The 14,935-nt window shown below is 36.4% G+C and overlaps 1 protein-coding gene across 4 annotated transcripts in view; it reads right to left on the reverse strand.

The window, feature by feature from the left end:
* Positions 1-14,935, reverse strand: part of pde10a (phosphodiesterase 10A) — a 132,744-nt gene that overhangs the window by 67,624 nt on the left and 50,185 nt on the right. The window lies entirely within an intron of this gene.

Here is a 14,935-nt window from a genome sequence, read left to right on the forward strand (position 1 = left end):
ACGGAGTACAGTCGAATCACCTAAGATATACTTATGTACACATAATTGTACATTTTAAACATAAATTCTCGATGTTAAACCCACCATATGAGTCACCGCTAATTATAATACTTCCTCTCATTATCCTAGTCCTTTTTAAGGTTGCATAACAAAAAAGTAGGGCACATATTTGCAGCCCTTTGGCACCCCATTACAAAGTCCACCTTGCAGTGTTCCTGTACCATTTTTTTACATTTAGTTTGTTGTGTTACGGGGAAAAGAGCTGAAAAAAAATATAAGGGGTCTAATCACATGAAACATCATCAAAGCTTCTGCATGCATCACATGACACCACAGATCAGCAAACCAAAGCAACAGCCCAAAACCACAAAGCACTCAAGACTCACCACCCTTTCTATCCCTGCATAACACTTTAAACGGCCAATAGCGATCACTTGGACTGCCGTGCCCCATGGGGGTTTTTCTCCACGAAGACAAAAACAACCTTTTTCACTTCCCCAAACTGAACTGAACTTTAACGATCATAGCAATACTGTAATGGAGGACAGCTTGAGTTTCATTGCCGAACATGTGAAGGTGAAGCCACATTCAAAGAAATACTAAGTGATAGGCCCTATCTAATGTACGCTAGTGTATAATTATAATTTTATAGTTATTGGTAGTGTTTGCTAAGTCAGGCTTTACTATTGTTGCTCACATTGAGGGTTTGGGATTTAACTACACTCTAAGTATAAAGCCCGTTCACACCAAGAATGATAACTATAAAGATCACTATAAAGATAACGATATTAGCGTCCACACCAGCGAACGATATCATCTGTTTATTCTGAGCGCACGTGCGTCTGCCACTTTAAATCCTCGAGCTCTAATGATTGGATGTCAATGTTTATATCGTTCATCAGCTGTAAAAAAATCGTTCTGAAAATGATTCCAACGATACCGTTTCTCTATGCCTTTATCGTTATAGTTGTAGTGTCGACTCTGCTATTCTTTAATATTGAAAACGATTTTTAGAACTATATCTTTATCGTTATCTTTATAGTTATCGTGAATTTGTGCGACAGCCATGAATGGGGAAATTAAAAATTAAATATGAGTCCCTCAGCTATCCTCAGTGTGAAAAGATGGATCTCAAAATCATACAGTCATTGTCGGATAGGGTTCAAATACACAAAATGCTGATAAACCACAGAATCTGTGGGGCCTGAAGGAATTGTCTGAAGAACAGCAGGCAGCTGAACTGTTCAGGACAAACAAGGGACTCATGAAAAGCTATAACTAAACAAAAAACAAAAAACAGCTGTAGATCATTCAGGTAACAGCACAGTATAAAGAATCAAGCATACTTTTGAACAGGGTCATTTTTATAAATTTAACTATTATCTTGTGTTTTGTAAATTTTGTGAATATGTAAATGTATTTTATGTTAAACATATTATTAAGGTCAGTACTAAATAAAAACGTATTTTGTATGATACCTAAGGGTATGCAAGGTGTATGTAAACTTGATTTTGACTTATATATATATATATATATATATATATATATATATATATATATAAAATTATCTATAGATGTTTTGTTGCAATAATTGTGCTAAATTAAACTTAACTATTGCATGAAAAATTCACAGTAATATTATGCATAGTGAAAAGCATTATACAAATGAATCTGAATTCAATTAAAAATAATAGGAATAATAATAATAATAATAATAATAATAATACATTAAATTTCAAAGATGATTTGGCACAAACCCTAGCATTAAATAAAATGTCATTGATGCATGCAGAATTCTGAATCAAATTTCAATTCAACATCCTGTATTGCCAATTCATTTAAAATCTACTGTATAAACTGTAAGGAAGCCAATTCTTATACTCTGAGACTGTGAGGGGAAGTTTTTGCAATGCCGCCTAAAATATTTTTCATAAAATGTAAAGACCTAGCTTTATATTACGGCAATTTTTTCTGCCATATGAAGCAATGGCACACAGCAGTTCATAAATGTTTCCACTACTGATTTCCCATTAATTTCCCATTATTCATCTGCTAAGAAGATTCACTTATCCAGGGAGGCTGACACTTTTCACACTTTCTCTTGTGTGGCATCTTCCAGACATGGAGAAGTGATCATGGCATAACTTGGACAAAGAAAAGGTTTAAACAAAACAGCGGCATTCGTGGCGTCTCCTGCCAGTGGTTATTGGAAAAAGCTGGATACACATCAGTCCAGAACATTACTCTTGGGTTGCAAAATCACTTACTTCACACAGTTGAAGCACAAGCTCTGAATCTGTATTTTTTTTCACAGTGGGCAAAGAACACAAAAACAAGGAAAACTATGATCAAATGATGAGAGTGGTGATATGTAGACGTAGGCGCTGATAATGTCTCTTAAATATCAAACGCTGTCTTTGAACACAAAGAGCATTTGTTCCTAATGAACATTTGAAACTCAAGCTAGCAACTATAAACTATAGATAAGTGACATAGTGATGTTATGATATCAGAGTTAAGACAGCAATTCCCCTTTCAGTTTGTTCTTTTAAACAGACACAGTCATAGAAGTGAATTTGTAATATAAATTAAATAAATTTATCCAAAGCGACTGCATTCAGGCTATCAATTTTTACCTATCATGTGTTCCAGGGGAATCGAACCCCCAACCTTGCACTTGATAACGCAATGCTCTACCAATTGAGCTACAGGAACACAAATAACAACCAAGACTACATTTTGACAGCAGTGTTTCCAAGTATCAGATGATTTGTGGCTATGCAGATCATCCAATTTGAAATTAGATTTGAATTTCCTGAAGCTGTAAATGAATAGTGTTAGTCAGAGTATGTTAAGGCTTGAGATTTTGCTACTATATGAGTGAAATGCATAAAGCATGGCAAATGGTGACAAGAATGCCACGAACACAATATGTATACTTTGAATGTAATTCACATCGCTTTGTAAAAAAGTGACTGCCAAATGCAGAACTTAAAATGCTTTTCTGGTATTATAGCACTGGGTGTGCATCTTATTTTTCATTTTCATTAATTATCATGGTCACTGTGCTGTGTAGTGGAGGCTAGAATCAGTTGCAGGTGTTTGAAGAAGAAAAGACCAATTCAGTATGCAAAGAAATATAAGAAGCAGTTGCAATTTTATATGCAAATATTACAAGGTATCTTCAACTTTTTGAATGCTGAACATTATATCAGTCAGTGGTGAGATTTTCAAACGTCAATATACATAATTGTTTTTTTAATTTTTAAGCCTGGTCTGCCTCAACGGTTTAGCAATGCTCATCAATATCAAAGTTATTGAGATGGCAAATTAAATCAAAGTAGGTGGGGTTTACTGTTCACAAAAGCAGAGCACAAATTTCAGCAAGAAGCATCAGTTTTACATTAAAAAAAGACAATGTAAAAAATAGCAAGATGGAAGTAGAGAAACATTTAATATTTGACAACTGTTTTATGATAGAAATGTTAAACCAACAGTAACATCTAGTGATGCAACCTACTCAACTTTTTCCTCAAAAATTGACATTTTGAAATGAAAATATGGCATTATTTACATGATTCACATACTGTAATTTCTAACTGAATGTGTTTAGACAAGAAACATTAGGTTTACAAATAAAAGTGTATGTGTGCACAATAATATATGCAACATGTTTTATTTGTGAAATGTTATTTGCAAATAGGTTCAAAATGATTACTTCCCAACTAGACCTAGAATTCCCTTCACCAATCAATCTCTTTATGCTTTAAAATTTCTAAATTGTGTAATACTTTATTAAACTGCATATTTTGTACAGTTTGCACATGATACTAGAACCTACTGTAAGTTTAATGCTTGACATGATAAATGCAGAGCTACTTTGAAAACAATGGAATGAAAAAAATTCAATTGTTTTATTTTGAACTTTAGATCCGGCTTGTGGGAAATCGTTTCAAAGGGATCTGGTTTCATATGCTGCCTCAGTGACATTTGCTGTTTATTTCATCGACCCAAGATTCCTCCGACCAGCTCTTCATCTCTTTGCACAAGCAATAAGAGTACATGTGACGTGATTGAACATCAGACCTCTGGGACCAGTACTATCTCACAGATGCCTCTCGGCCCACACGGCTCCCAGCTGATGTGGCCCCACTGCTCGGATCAGAGATGGTATGCATACAGTTGGCCCCTAATTAGGAAAAGCCCTTTCTTTAATGTATCGAGGTCTAAAATTCAACTTTTGTATTTGTTCAAAAATCACTCGGTCAAAAGTGTTCCCTTTCACGATAATGATATGCCTAAATGACGTCACCCTTACTCAGTATAATTCTGATGAATCAACCCATCGTCAACACTAAGTCATCTAATTATACTGTGGTTGTGACCTAAGAGAGCTGGAACAAGTTACCATGTTTGGAATGTGTAATAGAGTTTAGACACTGGATATTCACAACCACTGTCTCATCCCCTCAAATACAAACGTAATTTGTTTATTTAGTGGAAATGGGTGCATGCTTCGATGGATGGGAATATAAATATTTAGTTTCATATTACATGGCTGATACAGGAAGAACGTGACATATATTGAAAATCTATATTAATAGTGACAGATGGTGCTATTTATACGCCTCAAAATAATGTACATATTACGGTAATTTGAGAACTGGAGGGTGTATGTGACCATAAATATGTGGACACCCAAAACCACACCCATATGTGTCTGTTGTGCATTTTATTTTAAAGCCATTGGCAGTAAGGTGCTGGTCCTCCCTAACAGCTTGCACTCTTCTTGGAAGGCATTCTACTAGATGAGGGGCTCTCAAATTTACCCCTTAGATGTAAAATATTGAACCCAGGCTCAGGACTGTGGACTTCCGGACTTCCGCGATTTGGTACAATCGTGTTCTCATCAGCAGCGAACCGTACCGGAGTTCACATGAACAGTACCCCAGACCACGCTTTTTAAGTGGACTCTGGTACGGTTCGCTGCTTATTTTGGTGGTTGAGAATTCAAATGTCATGGGAGTGCCGCTACAACATTACAGGATTAGTTCACGCAAAAAATGTAAATTAGCCTATGTTTAACTCACCCTTAAAGTATCCTAGGTGTATATAACTTTTTTTAATTCAGACGAATCCAATCAGAGTTATATTAAACATGTTCCTTGCTCTTCCAAGCATTAGAATGGGAATAGGTGGGTGTTTTTGTTCAACAGTCTAAAAGTAGTCAAATAAAGTGCGTGCATCCATAATAAAATGTGCCTTATATGGCTCCGGGGGGTGAATAAAGTCCTCTTAATGCCAAGTAAGGAAACTTGGCTTCCTTTCCTCCTGTCAACAAACTCGCAAGACTAGCATATCTCACAGGAGCGTGCACTGCGCATAAGTCCTACGTCAACTACCCGGAACATTTTAAATATGGATATTTTTCTTACAAAAATGCATGGATTCGCACCCCCTGGCGGCGAGTGAGATGCATTTTATTATGGATGCACATGCTTTATTTGGCTACTTTTAGACTGTTGAAAAAAAAAACACCATCCTTCTCCCATTCTAATGCTTTTGAAGAGCAAGGATCATTTTTAATATATCCATCTGGATTCGTCAGAAAGAAGAATGTCATATACACCTAGGATGTTTTGAGGGTGATTAAAACATGGGCTACTTTTCATTTTTGGGTGAACAAACCTTTTAAAGCTATATCATGTTGGAAAATAACATACCCCAAACTCAACCCTAAACCTACGCAGGTTTGAGCTGTTTTGTCGACTTTCAAGTCGATTCATGGGATTCGTACTGGAGCAACCTTTCTTCTGTGCAACACAAAACAATATATTTTGTAGAAAGTCCAAGTAGTGTTATGATGATTTGTTTCCCATTGTTCCCTCTTATCACATTCAACTTAAATGAATGGTCACACGAGAGCCAAAAATGAAGCATCTTTAGCCACCAAATTTGGATATTTGCAAGAGCAAATGAGATATGAGACTGATGACAGTTTGCGGTGTTCCTCAGACAAACCTACTGTACTGAATGACTTTGGAAGATTTGGTATACAGGACCACTTTTTAGGAGCTTGGGGTCTGTATATTTTTTCATTGTGTGCCAAACATCTCAGTTCCGAGGAAGAAAGAAAGTCATTCAGGTTTGGTACATTAATTATTACTCTACAACACAACTTTATCTATCATAGATTTTAGGAAATTTTTGCCCCCAGGGACATTCAATGGGCCAAACTATAGTCTCAGGCAGCACTGCCTACTAGCTGCCCACTATCAATTCACTGACCATCTGATGCATACTAGACTCAAGTTTTGGATAAAACAGCTACTCATTGCATTTGCCAGGTTAGTGGCTTCAAGATATTCAGAGTTCTGTCTAAGCCGGATTGATTCAAGTAAACTAGAAATCAATAAGTATAATTGTAAAGTCTATTCTTTCAACTTTATGAAACAATCAGTTCAAGTCTAACACAATTTTTTTGGAGTCACATTCATTTGTATTTATTAAACATGTTATTGTGGTATCATCTATTTAAGATTAATGCATCCCTGAGTAAAATGTAACAACAAAAGCAAATCTGTGTTCAGTCACTTTGCATATTGGTCACTACACTACACTCATCTGTACAGAGAAAACAGCCATAAGGGTGTCTTAAGTATGAACACTGAACACGCTGAAACTGATTAAATATATAAACACAGTATACAGATTTAGTTTTACAATGGCAAAAATAAGTTTGTATACCCTTAATAATATCTGAATTTCCGGATTTATTAATCATAAAATAACTAATAAAACTTTCTGATTGTTGTCTCAGGGTCTGGACACTTTGCAATCATTAAAGGAACATTGAATTCAAACATTTACCAAAACATTTTAGAGGAGAATGTCAAGACAGGGGTTCATGATGTCAAGCTTCAGATAAGTTGAGTTATACAACCCAAAGCACAAAAGTAAATCAGCTTAAAAAAAGGCAGCAATTGAAGAAAATATGTGTATTTAAGCCAACTGAGATGCTGTGGCTGTAAAGCAGACTGTGCTATAAAGACAACCCAGCAACACTGAAACAGATTTGTAGGGAGAAATGGTCCAAAATTGGCCTAAAGTCTTACAAGCAGCTACAGGAAATGTTTGGTGGAGGACTTGCTGCTAATGGAGGAACTACAAATTACTAAATTCAAGGGTTCAATTATTTTGTTCACTCTACACTGTGAGTGATCATGTATTGTACTCAATAAAAAGTGAAAAGTACAGCTGTGTGTTATTAGTTTAAACAGATTGATCCCATTTTATGAGTAATCAGGATATTTTCACAAACTTTTTCTTGCCACTAAATAAGATGAAAACAAACTGTATTCATGCCAAATATACTCTGACAGCACACGTCAAGAGATCTGGGAGAGAATCCAGGAGAACTGTTAGTCCCTATGACCGGCTTGATATGACTGTGGATTACACTATATTCTATCTTGATAAGTCCTCATTTCCTTTCTGCGTATGTCCTTATTCTATAACGCTGCTCCTTTTTTCTTTTTTAGATTAGTTCTGCACAGTCTAAGATCCCCCCAGACACTTTAATTGCGTCATACAGGTTTTTTTCTCTCTCCTTTTTTTAGTTCTGCTTTGAGTGAAAGAGTAGGCTAATGCTTCTTGAGAGAGGGGCCACAGACATCAGTTATTCACTGTGACATCTGATCTTACTTTACAGTGCCATAATATGTTTCATTTATTCAGGTCTGAAATCATGGCTTATATATAAGTATAGACAATTGGGACATGGACCTATTCAAAGGTTAGAGTTAGGCCAATCTTTCTTTTATAGTTGTGACTAAAGTATATTGTACAATTTTATTTCCCTACAATTATTTTATGTTATCATTTTATTTTTAAGATCTCTAAATTTTACATCTCAGAAACAACAGCTAGATGCAGCAGCAGCAGTGAGATTTATTTTGCAGAAATTTACTAAGATAAACTATAAAATTTATCATTTGCACATGTTTTTAAGCCTTGCCAATTTAAACATTCAAAAGAGATTAAAGCTTTCAAACACAAGACGCAGAAAAACTCAGAAAGTCGCACGCAGAGAGTTATACAACCCACGAACAGCAACACCTAACCGAGCTCTCCTTCGCGTCCTCCTGCACCTGAACGAAAAAATACAAATCACAGTTTAATCATGCAAACAGAAAAAGATGTAAAAGAGCCAATTCAGACGCGTCTCTTTTATTAGGGTTGGAGCTAAACTGCAGGAAATTGGAAATCCAGATTTGAGGATCACTGCCTTAATACCTGACCATGTTTTGCTTAAGTGTTTTTTATTTAATTGCTAATGCAACCTTTTTACACCACAGACTGAACACAATTAAGCATTGCTTGGTAATTGGTCAACAAAGTATTGATATTTGTGTAAATATTGTCATACTAACAGTTGTCAGAATTTTTGGTTGATTGTAATCCATTACATACCTTTCTATCAAAGTTGTCTGACATTATCAAGATTAATTTGTTCTGACACAGTTTAACTCTTAGTTCTTGTCATATTTTATTACCATTTTCTAAACTATAGCAAATAAATTGTAATAATTTAAGAAAAGTTTAAGGTGTCTGAATAAATTTTGGTTTGAATGTAAATTAAATTTTTATTTTAAAGACTATGCAGTGCTATTTTACATTTGATTATTTGGTTTCTGTACCTTATTTATTGTGTAAATAACACAAATAAATAAATAGAACTAACATACAACTGAAACAATGCTACGGCCCTGATCACAATGCATACGCACGCCTTCCCCTGAGCGTTAACAACACTGATTATATCGATTATGATCTTGGGCACTCTCCAAAATGCCGTTAGACATAACTCGGGGAAGAAGAATAGTTAAATAACTTGTTATTTTAGTTTTCTTTGTGCTCAAAAAGTATTCTCAACACTGCTGTCACATGGACAGTTTAACAAAATGTCCTTTCTACCTTTCTGGACCTGGGAACATTACAGTTGCGTTGCTGTCTATGTAGGGTCAGAGAGCTCTCAGATTTCAACAAATATATCTTAATTGATGAACAAAGGCCTTACAGGTTTGGAACGACATGTGGGTGAGTAATTAATGACAGAATTTTCATTTTGGAGTGAACTATCCCTTTAAGTGAACAAAAGTTAGCTTTTAATTACACTTTTTTAAATAATAATATAAATAATTAATCAAAAACAACTACATAAGCATACTTTTGCCAAGTAACCATATTTAATTTCTGTATTTAAAAAAATACTCCCATTTCAAACCTTAAATACCAACTAAACGCAAAGCATGTTCATGTGAATCCACAGTTAGTGGATGCAAAGGTCTTAAAGGAACACTCCCCTTTATTTGAAAATAGGCTCATTTTCCAACTCCCCTAGAGTTTTACCACTTTTGAATCCATTCAGCCGATCTCCAGATCTGGTGGTAGCACTTTTATTTTAGATTACCACAGATCATTGAATCTGATTAGACGGTTATCAAATAAATATCGATATCAATACTCTTTGGCCACTTTTTAGCGAGATGCTAATGGTCTAATCTGATTCACTAATCTATACTAAGCTAAAATAAGCTAAAATAAAAGTGCTACCGCCAGACCCGGAGATTGGCTGAATGGCTTCGTAAACGGTAAAACTCAGTGCACCTCATGCATGACTGCATAGACCATCAATTAAAAACATAATTGATGGACTGCATCTTTTGTGAACCTTCCCTATGTCTGCCTCAGATAAACTGATAAAAAGATAAACAATTTTAAATGGATTGCTGAGGACTATAAGTCACTGATTGTCATATGGTCAATGATACCGAAACAAAACATACAAGACACTTCAAAAGCCACTTTTTGTGTATTCAGTGATTTGTCCATTCATCTCAGTATACTAGAATTATCTTAATTTGAGGCTTTTCTGAAAGCCAATTCACAACACTAATCAAAACAAAACACTTCTGTATCTGAAAAACACCACTCAAGTCCAGAAGTATATTTCACCGGGTGCCCTGCATGGGTCATTGGGAATAGAGAAGGAGGAACTGGTATTTTTCCTGAATTTTGGTGGCTGCTCAGAGTTAATGTTAAACCAAAGATCACGCACATTCAGACTCTGTTGGAGGACTTTCAGAAAAATCATGATTTCATACACACACCATAAAGAAACTGAGAAGAATCCAGATGTTTGCTTATAGCATGACAAAATGTGTGCCAAACAATAAAGAACTGCATAAAACCATAAAAGATTACATGAAATGACAGATAGTTTAATCCTTGATGCTGTGCGACTGCTGGCCGTCTAAGTGTCTCGATTCCCCCCACACGACTCAAGAAATGTAAAAATAAAACACTTGGTACAGTAAATCCTGCCAGAAAAAGCATCTTTCTCCATCCGTTCCCCCACATAATTCAAACTAAGCTGACAGACCTGTTTACAAAGCTTTGTCTCCATTATCTGGGGAATGATGTGTGGAAAAACAGGAGTGAAAAGAACGAACTACTTCATTGGAGTCATAATATCTTCCTTTTTACAGGGTGAGCAGGAGGTTACAATGGAGTGATCTGATAAAATCCTATGAGACATGTCCCACGTTCAGACAGAGTTGCAGTTGGCACCTGATTTGTCCTGAAAATTACTTTTGTCTTCAGTTTGACTGAAGTAAATAAACATTTTAAAGTGAAATCCAAACTATTCTCCCCTCTCTATTCTTACAGGCTGTTGTGAAATAAAACAAATCATAACTTAAATCACACCAGGCCGGATTTAAACTTTGGCTGCCCGTATGTCTAAGACCTGTTCCAGAGAGGCCTATAAACGCGTGGGGTCAGCCTCTCACCACTGGTGTCCAAAGAGTCAGAGCTTTCAAAAACCTACAGTTACCAAAAACAGCAGAGAGCAAAACCGAAAGAGCGTCTGAGAGAGAACAGCTGGTTTAATGTGAACTGCTCTCTTCCAGGAGTGGTGTCAAGGGCAGACTGCCAAGGTACTATTTTTCACTTGCCTGACATGAGTGAGACGGAAGGGTGGGTGTGTAACGAGATGGAGAGGGAGGGCGGGGGGCATTGTCTGCGTCAGCGGCCCGCCTGGGACACCCCTGCCAGAAGTGGGAAGAGCATATGTTTCTTATCTGAGAAAGAGTTTCGGTGTGGCTGTGATAGACAAAGGTAGAGGGACAGATTAAAAAACAAAAATACAATAACAATCTTTTTATTTTAATGGCTTCACGAAAGATTCTGTTTTATGTAATGCGAATTGTAAATACTATAACCTAACAGAAAACTGTCATATTTAGCTCACATTTAGGTTTAAATGTGTGCCCAAAGTATGTACACATACAAACACTGACACACAGATGCAGGCATACTCCAGGAAACAAACGCATATAGTCGATTTACAGTAAAACCACACACAAACACACACACAAAGTAACATTCATGGAAAGGTAATCTCCTTTATTTCCACTCTCCTGGCTTTGTTCATTAGGAGGAAAGGGTAAAGGCTATAAATGGCCAGTTGAGATTGAGAGAAGCCACTGCTGTAAGTGTGCTCCCCTAACTAGAGCCCTTTCTGACAGGTTCACAAGGCCTTGCCCTTTATGAATTCACAGTCAGCTAATTCAGAATATGTTGCCACTATAAACTCTCATGATTTGGAGGCTCTGATGTACTGTGGAGTAAGTTTTCCATCAAATATGATGAGAGTGAGAAATTAACTTTTTGCCCACATGCAACAGTGGCAGTGAAAGCATTTTTTTTTTAAATAATCGATTCATATATTTATATGATCAACGATGCTGGGGGTAATGCATTACAAGTAACATGTCAGGTAATGAGATTATTTTCAAGTAACTAGTAAAGTAATTCAAATTTATTCAAATAAGTAATGCAAATATTTTAACCATTTATTCACGGACACCTCTTCTGTCCCATGTTCAGAGAAATTGGGAGTGAGGTGCAGATGCACTTCCTTCAGGTTGAGGACCAGATTAATTTCCTTTACAGTTGCCAAAAATACAACCTAGTTTTTAGGTGACAAACAGTAATACAAAATGTACGTAATGGATTACTTTCCATAAAGAGTACCTAACACAATTAATTACTTTTTATGGAGTAACACAATATTGTAATGCATTATTTTTAAAAGTGTATTTCCCCAGAACTGAGTCTTCATACTTCCTCTTGGGTTTTCTTGTCCACTATAGTTTGAGCCCAACATAAGCTTTTGAGCTTAAAGTCTTTATGTTAGTTTTCCTGTACAATGTTTATGTTTTTTAAAATGTTTTTAAAATGTAAAATAAAGCATTCCACTCTGGTTACAATGCATAAAAGAGAACAACCTGGTGTCAAAAACATGACCTTTAAACGTCTGTCACCACAGATCAATACAGATCAATATTTTAGCTAACTGTGATTGATGGGAAAATAACACTAGAAGGCACATTGACAAATTATGATGACAAAAACAGACTTTATCAAGTGTTCTGCAATTTCAAGGACCTTATAGGGCCCTATGGATTCTGTGATGTAGAAAATGTGGGTGGATTTAAGGAATCCAATCATAAAAATGGAATTCACTGTATATCACGGAATTTGGCAACATTTGGATAAATAAATTAAAAGTAGAGCTGTACATTTAATCAAATCATGATATGGTATGGCATGATATGGACTTTTACAAATGGGAAGCTCTGCTCCTTCCTGGCTCTCTTCTCAAGGAATGGGATTCAGGCGGCAACCTCAAGTCCGATATACATGTACAGTGTTTCTCCTTAAATGGGTAGAAACAAACACACTGAATATGAGTTAGAAACCGAACCTGCATTTGGCTTTGAGGAGTTAAATGTTAGAAATAGAGTTGTTCCGATTCCGATACTAGTATCGGAAAAATCTCCGATACCACAACAAATTCTGGCATCGGCATCGGCGAGTACATGAACCCATATACCGATCCGATACCATTTTCAAGACCTAGTTATGAACGCTAGCTTTGCCTAACCGCTGCACGGTTCTTCTTCGCTGCTCAGAATGCATTGCAAACACAGGACGTTGTGCTGTAATGCCACAAGCAACCCCTGTGTAGAGCAGCGAAGAAGAAATGAAAACGCGTTAGCAGCACTGATCTATATATGACTGGATCGCTCATCGCGTTCTAAACTGCCAACAGACAGTGAAGCCGCTTCTATATTATAGATCAGTGGTTAGCAGTATGTCCGCTGTTTAGCAGTATTTCAGACTGGACCAACCAGACAGTAAAACGGCGACTAGGGACCAAGACGGTGCTGAAAATTTTAAAATGTGATGATACCAGCGTCTCTGTAGAACCGGTAGTAAGTTTGAGTATATTCGTTACCCGCAGCTGCGTTCAGTCGCTTCCGTGTTAGTCTAAGCGCAGGGCTCCAGACTGTAGCCGAATATATATACTAGTGTCTGTGAATATTAAACTGCAAAATCCTATTTAAATATTACTCCTGCAAAGTCTACATCTCTGTAGGAGACGGGCGCAGATGCACGGGAGCTCGCTGTTTTGTGGCCTCTGCCGTGTGTCACTATATGAGGACATGAACGCATAAACCGTCACTTCATGAGAATTTACCGTTTCATTTGAGAAAACTGTCATATCATAAACACAGACACTCAAAGATCTTCATGGCGAGTAAATTGACAATATATTAAGCTACTGTTGTAGCCTACAGTAGATTTAGCTACGTCTCTATGTAGTAATAATACGTCTCTATTAATAATAATTATGCCTAGACGGTTGCTTGTTTTTTACTTGTTTTGTTGTAAAGAGATTATCTGATTAATATAGAATTTTTTATATTCCTAGACTTATTTGTTGCAGTTTTTTATACACTAATATTGTAAAACTAAAATACCTTTTTTAGTTTGCGGTGTTAGATTTTTGGCTGCATTTGAAGTTCTTTTTCGCTTAAGAAATTAAATAATATTACTGTCAAATTCATGTCAGATAATAAAAATACTGTAATAAATACAGTAGTTAACCATGTATTTGTTCATGTTTTATCAAGGGATAAGTCTGGAGCACACCATAAAATAATTCTAGAAATTTACACAGGGCTAGTAGTATATACAGCTGTATATACAGATACACACCCAGGTATCGGATCAGTACTCGGTATCGGCCGATACCCTGAGCCCAGGTATCGGAATCGGTATCGGGAAGAGAAAAAGGGTATCGGAACATCTCTAGTTAGAAATGCATCCAGCTCTGAGCAGTTAGACCTACAGTATGGCATAGTGGGTATTAACGTTCCGATAGTATCAACACAATACACTATGTCAAAGTTCCCTTGAAAGGGAACATTTTAGGGTTCCCAGGGAACAAGACGCTGTGTCTTGTTGCCATACATTAGGCATGCCTGTGCATCTTCCCTCAGACAAATTTAAGCTGATGATGGTTTATGTGGACACTCTCCATATTCCAGTGACATCATATAACTGCCATATAAAATAAGGTGACTTGACTTGACTTGAAGAATATAACAATTATTAATCAGTGTGTTAATTGAAACTGTAAACTCTGTTGTGCAGTAATTTGTTTCCCCAAAAAACTGAAAGGAATTGTTAAGATGTCAACGTAACATTAAAAAAGAAAAAACTAACCATAGCCAATTAATTTATGACAGTAGGTGTCTAAGGTGTTTTGATTGTTATCTGATTGTTGCTGTGATTGCTGCATAGGGTGTAACAATGTACTATCAGCAAGGCACAAAATATGAGCCTGATTTCTTATTAAAGTAATATCGCACTGCTCAAAAAGCCATAGGATTTGAGCAATCACTTATGTCTGTAGCACAAAGCGTGTAGCGTGAGTTATGTCCCAGATGTTACTATTTAAGATTTGTTTAAATCCCCAATTCTGAGTAAGAAAAACTGTAATCGTAATGGCAGGCCTAAG

The sequence above is a fragment of the Carassius carassius genome, chromosome 14 (genome assembly GCF_963082965.1).
Source record: "Carassius carassius chromosome 14, fCarCar2.1, whole genome shotgun sequence".
In the NCBI taxonomy this organism is placed as follows: Eukaryota; Metazoa; Chordata; class Actinopteri; order Cypriniformes; family Cyprinidae; genus Carassius; species Carassius carassius.